Source organism: Lissotriton vulgaris, unplaced genomic scaffold (genome assembly GCF_964263255.1).
Source record: "Lissotriton vulgaris unplaced genomic scaffold, aLisVul1.2 SCAFFOLD_281, whole genome shotgun sequence".
Classification (NCBI taxonomy): domain Eukaryota; kingdom Metazoa; phylum Chordata; class Amphibia; order Caudata; family Salamandridae; genus Lissotriton; species Lissotriton vulgaris.
In genome coordinates, this window is record NW_028248540.1 from 698,723 (window position 1) to 712,490 (window position 13,768).

The following is a 13,768-nucleotide window of genomic DNA, read 5'->3' on the forward strand; positions in this document are numbered from 1 at the left end:
GTGAGAAGGGTACTCTATCTCTTGGCTGCCAAAGAGAGCTTTCTATCTAAGTCCTCATATAGGTGATAGGGTTGTGTAGAGAGTATCAGCAAATGAGGCATAGGATTGAAAGAAGTCTGCTAGGTTGAAATCTAAATTAAGATTATAATTTTTAGTGAGTTTTGGATTTTCACAATATGAGACATGCCATAGTGCTAATTGACCCTTTATAAAAATCATGTTTTGGTAGTGTTGCATTTGGTTTGGAAATATTCAAGTTCTAAAAAAGACTAACAGTGGACTTTTCCATCTGCAGATTATACTGAATGGCCAGCAGAGGCAGTGTTGCAGAGGAATATTTCTCTGCTTGCTGAGATGAAAGAAAAAAAGAAAGCTCATTCCTCAGCCTTCTCCATGCCTCGATCAATATATATGGTAAGTCAAAATCTCAATTAATCATTTTGCCATTAATAAAAAGTTCATAGCATCTGATAGCTCTCAGTGCCTTTTAGTGGGGTCTTCCGCATAAATATAATCTTCTAAGAGGGTAGCAATATGGATGACGCAATGGCCATCCTGATAGTTTATCAAAGACTTTGTCTGTCTAAGTGTCTGAGAAAATCTTCTTTAGATACTTGTGCAGGCAATATGTCCCTTGAGTTAATTAACATCCTTCAGGCTGGAATGAGCTGTCTTAGGTTAGAGCAAATGACTTACATTCAGATGGAGGGAAGCTATTTAACCTGTTTCCCTGCTCTCTGTGAGTGGGACTCTGATACTCCAGATGGACTGCTATTTAGAAACTGTGTTCTTCTAACTCTAGCCCTCTTTGAATAGGAGCCCAATGCTTTCCATGGCGCAGAGTACTTTCCCACAACACCTCCTACTTGCTGTGCAGTCATATTCCCAGATAATTACCTGGTGTGTAATTGGTGACGTCTGGTCCTCCGGTGTAATCGTCACCCAGGGCGATTGGTCAAGTGGTGCCATTACATCACAAAGCTACAGCAGAATGCCATCTGACATGAGGGCCAATCAGTTGCTTCTTCTAACTCTAGCCCTCTTTAAATAGGAGCCCAATACTTTCAATGGCGCACTGTACTTCCCCCTTACTCCTCTTACTTGCTGTGCAGTCATATTCACAGATAGTTACCTAGTGTGTAATTGCTGATGTCTGGTCCTCCGGTGTAATCGTCACCCAGGGTGATTGGTCAAGTGGTGCCATTACATTACAAAGCTACAGCAGGGTGTCATCTGACATGAGGGCCAATCAGTTGCCTAGTACGCAATAGGATACTTATATCATGGTATAGAAAATGGAGCAATGTGGACAGGATGCCCAGCTGAAGACTAAGGTGGTGAGATGAAAGGACCTAGGACAATATTTGAGACTTATACATTTGTTTGAAGGAGTGGTTGATCTTACCATTCTGGAGTTCTCTATAGGTTAAGTGATAGGGATGCACTAAAATGAAGATGTTAAAATCTGTTGTTTTTATTATTCCCACAAACCGTAGCATAAACCTTCCTCCCTTAACGTATCAGATCACTCAATTGCTATGGTGTACCATAACCTGAAATAATTCCTGTGAGAAGGGTACTCTATCTCTTGGCTGCCAAAGAGAGCTTTCTATCTAAGTCCTCATATAGGTGATAGGGTTGTGTAGAGAGTATCAGCAAATGAGGCATAGGATTGAAAGAAGTCTGCTAGGTTGAAATCTAAATTAAGATTATAATTTTTAGTGAGTTTTGGATTTTCACAATATGAGACATGCCATAGTGCTAATTGACCCTTTATAAAAATCATGTTTTGGTAGTGTTGCATTTGGTTTGGAAATATTCAAGTTCTAAAAAAAGACTAACAGTGGACTTTTCCATCTGCAGATTATACTGAATGGCCAGCAGAGGCAGTGTTGCAGAGGAATATTTCTCTGCTTGCTGAGATGAAAAAAAAAAAAGAAAGCTCATTCCTCAGCCTTCTCCATGCCTCGATCAATATATATGGTAAGTCAAAATCTCAATTAATCATTTTGCCATTAATAAAAAGTTCATACCATCTGATAGCTCTCAGTGCCTTTTAGTGGGGTCTTCCGCATAAATATAATCTTCTAAGACGGTAGCAATATGGATGACGCAATGGCCATCCTGATAGTTTATCAAAGACTTTGTCTGTCTAAGTGTCTGAGAAAATCTTCTTTAGATACTTGTGCAGGCAATATGTCCCTTGAGTTAATTACCATCCTTCAGGCTGGAATGAGCTGTCTTAGGTTAGAGCAAATGACTTACATTCAGATGGAGGGAAGCTATTTAACCTGTTTCCCTGCTCTCTGTGAGTGGGACTCTGATACTCCAGATGGACTGCTATTTAGAAACTGTGTTCTTCTAACTCTAGCCCTCTTTGAATAGGAGCCCAATGCTTTCCATGGCGCAGAGTACTTTCCCACAACACCTCCTACTTGCTGTGCAGTCATATTCCCAGATAATTACCTGGTGTGTAATTGGTGACGTCTGGTCCTCCGGTGTAATCGTCACCCAGGGCGATTGGTCAAGTGGTGCCATTACATCACAAAGCTACAGCAGAATGCCATCTGACATGAGGGCCAATCAGTTGCTTCTTCTAACTCTAGCCCTCTTTAAATAGGAGCCCAATACTTTCAATGGCGCACTGTACTTCCCCCTTACTCCTCTTACTTGCTGTGCAGTCATATTCACAGATAGTTACCTAGTTTGTAATTGCTGATGTCTGGTCCTCCGGTGTAATCGTCACCCAGGGTGATTGGTCAAGTGGTGCCATTACATCACAAAGCTACAGCAGGGTGTCATCTGACATGAGGGCCAATCAGTTGCCTAGTACGCAATAGGATACTTATATCATGGTATAGAAAATGGAGCAATGTGGACAGGATGCCCAGCTGAAGACTAAGGTGGTGAGATGAAAGGACCTAGGACAATATTTGAGACTTATACATTTGTTTGAAGGAGAGGTTGATCTTACCATTCTGGAGTTCTCTATAGGTTAAGTGATAGGGATGCACTAAAATGAAGATGTTAAAATCTGTTGTTTTTATTATTCCCACAAACCGTAGCATAAACCTTCCTCCCTTAACGTATCAGATCACTCAATTGCTATGGTGTACCATAACCTGAAATAATTCCTGTGAGAAGGGTACTCTATCTCTTGGCTGCCAAAGAGAGCTTTCTATCTAAGTCCTCATATAGGTGATAGGGTTGTGTAGAGAGTATCAGCAAATGAGGCATAGGATTGAAAGAAGTCTGCTAGGTTGAAATCTAAATTAAGATTATAATTTTTAGTGAGTTTTGGATTTTCACAATATGAGACATGCCATAGTGCTAATTGACCCTTTATAAAAATCATGTTTTGGTAGTGTTGCATTTGGTTTGGAAATATTCAAGTTCTAAAAAAGACTAACAGTGGACTTTTCCATCTGCAGATTATACTGAATGGCCAGCAGAGGCAGTGTTGCAGAGGAATATTTCTCTGCTTGCTGAGATGAAAGAAAAAAAGAAAGCTCATTCCTCAGCCTTCTCCATGCCTCGATCAATATATATGGTAAGTCAAAATCTCAATTAATCATTTTGCCATTAATAAAAAGTTCATAGCATCTGATAGCTCTCAGTGCCTTTTAGTGGGGTCTTCCGCATAAATATAATCTTCTAAGAGGGTAGCAATATGGATGACGCAATGGCCATCCTGATAGTTTATCAAAGACTTTGTCTGTCTAAGTGTCTGAGAAAATCTTCTTTAGATACTTGTGCAGGCAATATGTCCCTTGAGTTAATTAACATCCTTCAGGCTGGAATGAGCTGTCTTAGGTTAGAGCAAATGACTTACATTCAGATGGAGGGAAGCTATTTAACCTGTTTCCCTGCTCTCTGTGAGTGGGACTCTGATACTCCAGATGGACTGCTATTTAGAAACTGTGTTCTTCTAACTCTAGCCCTCTTTGAATAGGAGCCCAATGCTTTCCATGGCGCAGAGTACTTTCCCACAACACCTCCTACTTGCTGTGCAGTCCTATTCCCAGATAATTACCTGGTGTGTAATTGGTGACGTCTGGTCCTCCGGTGTAATCGTCACCCAGGGCGATTGGTCAAGTGGTGCCATTACATCACAAAGCTACAGCAGAATGCCATCTGACATGAGGGCCAATCAGTTGCTTCTTCTAACTCTAGCCCTCTTTAAATAGGAGCCCAATACTTTCAATGGCGCACTGTACTTCCCCCTTACTCCTCTTACTTGCTGTGCAGTCATATTCACAGATAGTTACCTAGTGTGTAATTGCTGATGTCTGGTCCTCCGGTGTAATCGTCACCCAGGGTGATTGGTCAAGTGGTGCCATTACATTACAAAGCTACAGCAGGGTGTCATCTGACATGAGGGCCAATCAGTTGCCTAGTACGCAATAGGATACTTATATCATGGTATAGAAAATGGAGCAATGTGGACAGGATGCCCAGCTGAAGACTAAGGTGGTGAGATGAAAGGACCTAGGACAATATTTGAGACTTATACATTTGTTTGAAGGAGTGGTTGATCTTACCATTCTGGAGTTCTCTATAGGTTAAGTGATAGGGATGCACTAAAATGAAGATGTTAAAATCTGTTGTTTTTATTATTCCCACAAACCGTAGCATAAACCTTCCTCCCTTAACGTATCAGATCACTCAATTGCTATGGTGTACCATAACCTGAAATAATTCCTGTGAGAAGGGTACTCTATCTCTTGGCTGCCAAAGAGAGCTTTCTATCTAAGTCCTCATATAGGTGATAGGGTTGTGTAGAGAGTATCAGCAAATGAGGCATAGGATTGAAAGAAGTCTGCTAGGTTGAAATCTAAATTAAGATTATAATTTTTAGTGAGTTTTGGATTTTCACAATATGAGACATGCCATAGTGCTAATTGACCCTTTATAAAAATCATGTTTTGGTAGTGTTGCATTTGGTTTGGAAATATTCAAGTTCTAAAAAAGACTAACAGTGGACTTTTCCATCTGCAGATTATACTGAATGGCCAGCAGAGGCAGTGTTGCAGAGGAATATTTCTCTGCTTGCTGAGATGAAAGAAAAAAAGAAAGCTCATTCCTCAGCCTTCTCCATGCCTCGATCAATATATATGGTAAGTCAAAATCTCAATTAATCATTTTGCCATTAATAAAAAGTTCATAGCATCTGATAGCTCTCAGTGCCTTTTAGTGGGGTCTTCCGCATAAATATAATCTTCTAAGAGGGTAGCAATATGGATGACGCAATGGCCATCCTGATAGTTTATCAAAGACTTTGTCTGTCTAAGTGTCTGAGAAAATCTTCTTTAGATACTTGTGCAGGCAATATGTCCCTTGAGTTAATTAACATCCTTCAGGCTGGAATGAGCTGTCTTAGGTTAGAGCAAATGACTTACATTCAGATGGAGGGAAGCTATTTAACCTGTTTCCCTGCTCTCTGTGAGTGGGACTCTGATACTCCAGATGGACTGCTATTTAGAAACTGTGTTCTTCTAACTCTAGCCCTCTTTGAATAGGAGCCCAATGCTTTCCATGGCGCAGAGTACTTTCCCACAACACCTCCTACTTGCTGTGCAGTCATATTCCCAGATAATTACCTGGTGTGTAATTGGTGACGTCTGGTCCTCCGGTGTAATCGTCACCCAGGGCGATTGGTCAAGTGGTGCCATTACATCACAAAGCTACAGCAGAATGCCATCTGACATGAGGGCCAATCAGTTGCTTCTTCTAACTCTAGCCCTCTTTAAATAGGAGCCCAATACTTTCAATGGCGCACTGTACTTCCCCCTTACTCCTCTTACTTGCTGTGCAGTCATATTCACAGATAGTTACCTAGTTTGTAATTGCTGATGTCTGGTCCTCCGGTGTAATCGTCACCCAGGGTGATTGGTCAAGTGGTGCCATTACATTACAAAGCTACAGCAGGGTGTCATCTGACATGAGGGCCAATCAGTTGCCTAGTACGCAATAGGATACTTATATCATGGTATAGAAAATGGAGCAATGTGGACAGGATGCCCAGCTGAAGACTAAGGTGGTGAGATGAAAGGACCTAGGACAATATTTGAGACTTATACATTTGTTTGAAGGAGTGGTTGATCTTACCATTCTGGAGTTCTCTATAGGTTAAGTGATAGGGATGCACTAAAATGAAGATGTTAGAATCTGTTGTTTTTATTATTCCCACAAAGCGTAGCATAAACCTTCCTCCCTTAACGTATCAGATCACTGAATTGCTATGGTGTACCATAACCTGAAATAATTCCTGTGAGAAGGGTACTCTATCTCTTGGCTGCCAAAGAGAGCTTTCTATCTAAGTCCTCATATAGGTGATAGGGTTGTGTAGAGAGTATCAGCAAATGAGGCAGAGGATTGAAAGAAGTCTGCTAGGTTGAAATCTAAATTAAGATTATAATTTTTAGTGAGTTTTGGATTTTCACAATATGAGACATGCCATAGTGCTAATTGACCCTTTATAAAAATCATGTTTTGGTAGTGTTGCATTTGGTTTGGAAATATTCAAGTTCTAAAAAAGACTAACAGTGGACTTTTCCATCTGCAGATTATACTGAATGGCCAGCAGAGGCAGTGTTGCAGAGGAATATTTCTCTGCTTGCTGAGATGAAAGAAAAAAAGAAAGCTCATTCCTCAGCCTTCTCCATGCCTCGATCAATATATATGGTAAGTCAAAATCTCAATTAATCATTTTGCCATTAATAAAAAGTTCATAGCATCTGATAGCTCTCAGTGCCTTTTAGTGGGGTCTTCCGCATAAATATAATCTTCTAAGAGGGTAGCAATATGGATGACGCAATGGCCATCCTGATAGTTTATCAAAGACTTTGTCTGTCTAAGTGTCTGAGAAAATCTTCTTTAGATACTTGTGCAGGCAATATGTCCCTTGAGTTAATTACCATCCTTCAGGCTGGAATGAGCTGTCTTAGGTTAGAGCAAATGACTTACATTCAGATGGAGGGAAGCTATTTAACCTGTTTCCCTGCTCTCTGTGAGTGGGACTCTGATACTCCAGATGGACTGCTATTTAGAAACTGTGTTCTTCTAACTCTAGCCCTCTTTGAATAGGAGCCCAATGCTTTCCATGGCGCAGAGTACTTTCCCACAACACCTCCTACTTGCTGTGCAGTCATATTCCCAGATAATTACCTGGTGTGTAATTGGTGACGTCTGGTCCTCCGGTGTAATCGTCACCCAGGGCGATTGGTCAAGTGGTGCCATTACATCACAAAGCTACAGCAGAATGCCATCTGACATGAGGGCCAATCAGTTGCTTCTTCTAACTCTAGCCCTCTTTAAATAGGAGCCCAATACTTTCAATGGCGCACTGTACTTACCCCTTACTCCTCTTACTTGCTGTGCAGTCATATTCACAGATAGTTACCTAGTTTGTAATTGCTGATGTCTGGTCCTCCGGTGTAATCGTCACCCAGGGTGATTGGTCAAGTGGTGCCATTACATTACAAAGCTACAGCAGGGTGTCATCTGACATGAGGGCGAATCAGTTGCCTAGTACGCAATAGGATACTTATATCATGGTATAGAAAATGGAGCAATGTGGACAGGATGCCCAGCTGAAGACTAAGGTGGTGAGATGAAAGGACCTAGGACAATATTTGAGACTTATACATTTGTTTGAAGGAGTGGTTGATCTTACCATTCTGGAGTTCTCTATAGGTTAAGTGATAGGGATGCACTAAAATGAAGATGTTAGAATCTGTTGTTTTTATAATTCCCACAAACCGTAGCATAAACCTTCCTCCCTTAACGTATCAGATCACTGAATTGCTATGGTGTACCATAACCTGAAATAATTCCTGTGAGAAGGGTACTCTATCTCTTGGCTGCCAAAGAGAGCTTTCTATCCAAGTCCTCATATAGGTGATAGGGTTGTGTAGAGAGTATCAGCAAATGAGGCAGAGGATTGAAAGAAGTCTGCTAGGTTGAAATCTAAATTAAGATTATAATTTTTAGTGAGTTTTGGATTTTCACAATATGAGACATGCCATAGTGCTAATTGACCCTTTATAAAAATCATGTTTTGGTAGTGTTGCATTTGGTTTGGAAATATTCAAGTTCTAAAAAAGACTAACAGTGGACTTTTCCATCTGCAGATTATACTGAATGGCCAGCAGAGGCAGTGTTGCAGAGGAATATTTCTCTGCTTGCTGAGATGAAAAAAAAAAGAAAGCTCATTCCTCAGCCTTCTCCATGCCTCGATCAATATATATGGTAAGTCAAAATCTCAATTAATCATTTTGCCATTAATAAAAAGTTCATAGCATCTGATAGCTCTCAGTGCCTTTTAGTGGGGTCTTCCGCATAAATATAATCTTCTAAGAGGGTAGCAATATGGATGACGCAATGGCCATCCTGATAGTTTATCAAAGACTTTGTCTGTCTAAGTGTCTGAGAAAATCTTCTTTAGATACTTGTGCAGGCAATATGTCCCTTGAGTTAATTAACATCCTTCAGGCTGGAATGAGCTGTCTTAGGTTAGAGCAAATGACTTACATTCAGATGGAGGGAAGCTATTTAACCTGTTTCCCTGCTCTCTGTGAGTGGGACTCTGATACTCCAGATGGACTGCTATTTAGAAACTGTGTTCTTCTAACTCTAGCCCTCTTTGAATAGGAGCCCAATGCTTTCCATGGCGCAGAGTACTTTCCCACAACACCTCCTACTTGCTGTGCAGTCATATTCCCAGATAATTACCTGGTGTGTAATTGGTGACGTCTGGTCCTCCGGTGTAATCGTCACCCAGGGCGATTGGTCAAGTGGTGCCATTACATCACAAAGCTACAGCAGAATGCCATCTGACATGAGGGCCAATCAGTTGCTTCTTCTAACTCTAGCCCTCTTTAAATAGGAGCCCAATACTTTCAATGGCGCACTGTACTTCCCCCTTACTCCTCTTACTTGCTGTGCAGTCATATTCACAGATAGTTACCTAGTTTGTAATTGCTGATGTCTGGTCCTCCGGTGTAATCGTCACCCAGGGTGATTGGTCAAGTGGTGCCATTACATTACAAAGCTACAGCAGGGTGTCATCTGACATGAGGGCCAATCAGTGGCCTAGTACGCAATAGGATACTTATATCATGGTATAGAAAATGGAGCAATGTGGACAGGATGCCCAGCTGAAGACTAAGGTGGTGAGATGAAAGGACCTAGGACAATATTTGAGACTTATACATTTGTTTGAAGGAGTGGTTGATCTTACCATTCTGGAGTTCTCTATAGGTTAAGTGATAGGGATGCACTAAAATGAAGATGTTAGAATCTGTTGTTTTTATTATTCCCACAAACCGTAGCATAAACCTTCCTCCCTTAACGTATCAGATCACTGAATTGCTATGGTGTACCATAACCTGAAATAATTCCTGTGAGAAGGGTACTCTATCTCTTGGCTGCCAAAGAGAGCTTTCTATCTAAGTCCTCATATAGGTGATAGGGTTGTGTAGAGAGTATCCGCAAATGAGGCAGAGGATTGAAAGAAGTCTGCTAGGTTGAAATCTAAATTAAGATTATAATTTTTAGTGAGTTTTGGATTTTCACAATATGAGACATGCCATAGTGCTAATTGACCCTTTATAAAAATCATGTTTTGGTAGTGTTGCATTTGGTTTGGAAATATTCAAGTTCTAAAAAAGACTAACAGTGGACTTTTCCATCTGCAGATTATACTGAATGGCCAGCAGAGGCAGTGTTGCAGAGGAATATTTCTCTGCTTGCTGAGATGAAAGAAAAAAAGAAAGCTCATTCCTCAGCCTTCTCCATGCCTCGATCAATATATATGGTAAGTCAAAATCTCAATTAATCATTTTGCCATTAATAAAAAGTTCATAGCATCTGATAGCTCTCAGTGCCTTTTAGTGGGGTCTTCCGCATAAATATAATCTTCTAAGACGGTAGCAATATGGATGACGCAATGGCCATCCTGATAGTTTATCAAAGACTTTGTCTGTCTAAGTGTCTGAGAAAATCTTCTTTAGATACTTGTGCAGGCAATATGTCCCTTGAGTTAATTACCATCCTTCAGGCTGGAATGAGCTGTCTTAGGTTAGAGCAAATGACTTACATTCAGATGGAGGGAAGCTATTTAACCTGTTTCCCTGCTCTCTGTGAGTGGGACTCTGATACTCCAGATGGACTGCTATTTAGAAACTGTGTTCTTCTAACTCTAGCCCTCTTTGAATAGGAGCCCAATGCTTTCCATGGCGCAGAGTACTTTCCCACAACACCTCCTACTTGCTGTGCAGTCATATTCCCAGATAATTACCTGGTGTGTAATTGGTGACGTCTGGTCCTCCGGTGTAATCGTCACCCAGGGCGATTGGTCAAGTGGTGCCATTACATCACAAAGCTACAGCAGAATGCCATCTGACATGAGGGCCAATCAGTTGCTTCTTCTAACTCTAGCCCTCTTTAAATAGGAGCCCAATACTTTCAATGGCGCACTGTACTTCCCCCTTACTCCTCTTACTTGCTGTGCAGTCATATTCACAGATAGTTACCTAGTTTGTAATTGCTGATGTCTGGTCCTCCGGTGTAATCGTCACCCAGGGTGATTGGTCAAGTGGTGCCATTACATTACAAAGCTACAGCAGGGTTTCATCTGACATGAGGGCCAATCAGTTGCCTAGTACGCAATAGGATACTTATATCATGGTATAGAAAATGGAGCAATGTGGACAGGATGCCCAGCTGAAGACTAAGGTGGTGAGATGAAAGGACCTAGGACAATATTTGAGACTTATACATTTGTTTGAAGGAGTGGTTGATCTTACCATTCTGGAGTTCTCTATAGGTTAAGTGATAGGGATGCACTAAAATGAAGATGTTAGAATCTGTTGTTTTTATTATTCCCACAAACCGTAGCATAAACCTTCCTCCCTCAACGTATCAGATCACTGAATTGCTATGGTGTACCATAACCTGAAATAATTCCTGTGAGAAGGGTACTCTATCTCTTGGCTGCCAAAGAGAGCTTTCTATCTAAGTCCTCATATAGGTGATAGGGTTGTGTAGAGAGTATCAGCAAATGAGGCAGAGGATTGAAAGAAGTCTGCTAGGTTGAAATCTAAATTAAGATTATAATTTTTAGTGAGTTTTGGATTTTCACAATATGAGACATGCCATAGTGCTAATTGACCCTTTATAAAAATCATGTTTTGGTAGTGTTGCATTTGGTTTGGAAATATTCAAGTTCTAAAAAAGACTAACAGTGGACTTTTCCATCTGCAGATTATACTGAATGGCCAGCAGAGGCAGTGTTGCAGAGGAATATTTCTCTGCTTGCTGAGATGAAAGAAAAAAAGAAAGCTCATTCCTCAGCCTTCTCCATGCCTCGATCAATATATATGGTAAGTCAAAATCTCAATTAATCATTTTGCCATTAATAAAAAGTTCATAGCATCTGATAGCTCTCAGTGCCTTTTAGTGGGGTCTTCCGCATAAATATAATCTTCTAAGAGGGTAGCAATATGGATGACGCAATGGCCATCCTGATAGTTTATCAAAGACTTTGTCTGTCTAAGTGTCTGAGAAAATCTTCTTTAGATACTTGTGCAGGCAATATGTCCCTTGAGTTAATTACCATCCTTCAGGCTGGAATGAGCTGTCTTAGGTTAGAGCAAATGACTTACATTCAGATGGAGGGAAGCTATTTAACCTGTTTCCCTGCTCTCTGTGAGTGGGACTCTGATACTCCAGATGGACTGCTATTTAGAAACTGTGTTCTTCTAACTCTAGCCCTCTTTGAATAGGAGCCCAATGCTTTCCATGGCGCAGAGTACTTTCCCACAACACCTCCTACTTGCTGTGCAGTCATATTCCCAGATAATTACCTGGTGTGTAATTGGTGACGTCTGGTCCTCCGGTGTAATCGTCACCCAGGGCGATTGGTCAAGTGGTGCCATTACATCACAAAGCTACAGCAGAATGCCATCTGACATGAGGGCCAATCAGTTGCTTCTTCTAACTCTAGCCCTCTTTAAATAGGAGCCCAATACTTTCAATGGCGCACTGTACTTCCCCCTTACTCCTCTTACTTGCTGTGCAGTCATATTCACAGATAGTTACCTAGTTTGTAATTGCTGATGTCTGGTCCTCCGGTGTAATCGTCACCCAGGGTGATTGGTCAAGTGGTGCCATTACATTACAAAGCTACAGCAGGGTGTCATCTGACATGAGGGCCAATCAGTTGCCTAGTACGCAATAGGATACTTATATCATGGTATAGAAAATGGAGCAATGTGGACAGGATGCCCAGCTGAAGACTAAGGTGGTGAGATGAAAGGACCTAGGACAATATTTGAGACTTATACATTTGTTTGAAGGAGTGGTTGATCTTACCATTCTGGAGTTCTCTATAGGTTAAGTGATAGGGATGCACTAAAATGAAGATGTTAGAATCTGTTGTTTTTATTATTCCCACAAACCGTAGCATAAACCTTCCTCCCTTAACGTATCAGATCACTGAATTGCTGTGGTGTACCATAACCTGAAATAATTCCTGTGAGAAGGGTACTCTATCTCTTGGCTGCCAAAGAGAGCTTTCTATCTAAGTCCTCATATAGGTGATAGGGTTGTGTAGAGAGTATCAGCAAATGAGGCAGAGGATTGAAAGAAGTCTGCTAGGTTAAAATCTAAATTAAGATTATAATTTTTAGTGAGTTTTGGATTTTCACAATATGAGACATGCCATAGTGCTAATTGACCCTTTATAAAAATCATGTTTTGGTAGTGTTGCATTTTGTTTGGAAATATTCAAGTTCTAAAAAAGACTAACAGTGGACTTTTCCATCTGCAGATTATACTGAATGGCCAGCAGAGGCAGTGTTGCAGAGGAATATTTCTCTGCTTGCTGAGATGAAAAAAAAAAGAAAGCTCATTCCTCAGCCTTCTCCATGCCTCGATCAATATATATGGTAAGTCAAAATCTCAATTAATCATTTTGCCATTAATAAAAAGTTCATAGCATCTGATAGCTCTCAGTGCCTTTTAGTGGGGTCTTCCGCATAAATATAATCTTCTAAGACGGTAGCAATATGGATGACGCAATGGCCATCCTGATAGTTCATCAAAGACTTTGTCTGTCTAAGTGTCTGAGAAAATCTTCTTTAGATACTTGTGCAGGCAATATGTCCCTTGAGTTAATTAACATCCTTCAGGCTGGAATGAGCTGTCTTAGGTTAGAGCAAATGACTTGCATTCAGATGGAGGGAAGCTATTTAACCTGTTTCCCTGCTCTCTGTGAGTGGGACTCTGATACTCCAGATGGACTGCTATTTAGAAACTGTGTTCTTCTAACTCTAGCCCTCTTTGAATAGGAGCCCAATGCTTTCCATGGCGCAGAGTACTTTCCCACAACACCTCCTACTTGCTGTGCAGTCATATTCCCAGATAATTACCTGGTGTGTAATTGGTGACGTCTGGTCCTCCGGTGTAATCGTCACCCAGGGCGATTGGTCAAGTGGTGCCATTACATCACAAAGCTACAGCAGAATGCCATCTGACATGAGGGCCAATCAGTTGCTTCTTCTAACTCTAGCCCTCTTTAAATAGGAGCCCAATACTTTCAATGGCGCACTGTACTTCCCCCTTACTCCTCTTACTTGCTGTGCAGTCATATTCACAGATAGTTACCTAGTTTGTAATTGCTGATGTCTGGTCCTCCGGTGTAATCGTCACCCAGGGTGATTGGTCAAGTGGTGCCATTACATTACAAAGCTACAGCAGGGTGTCA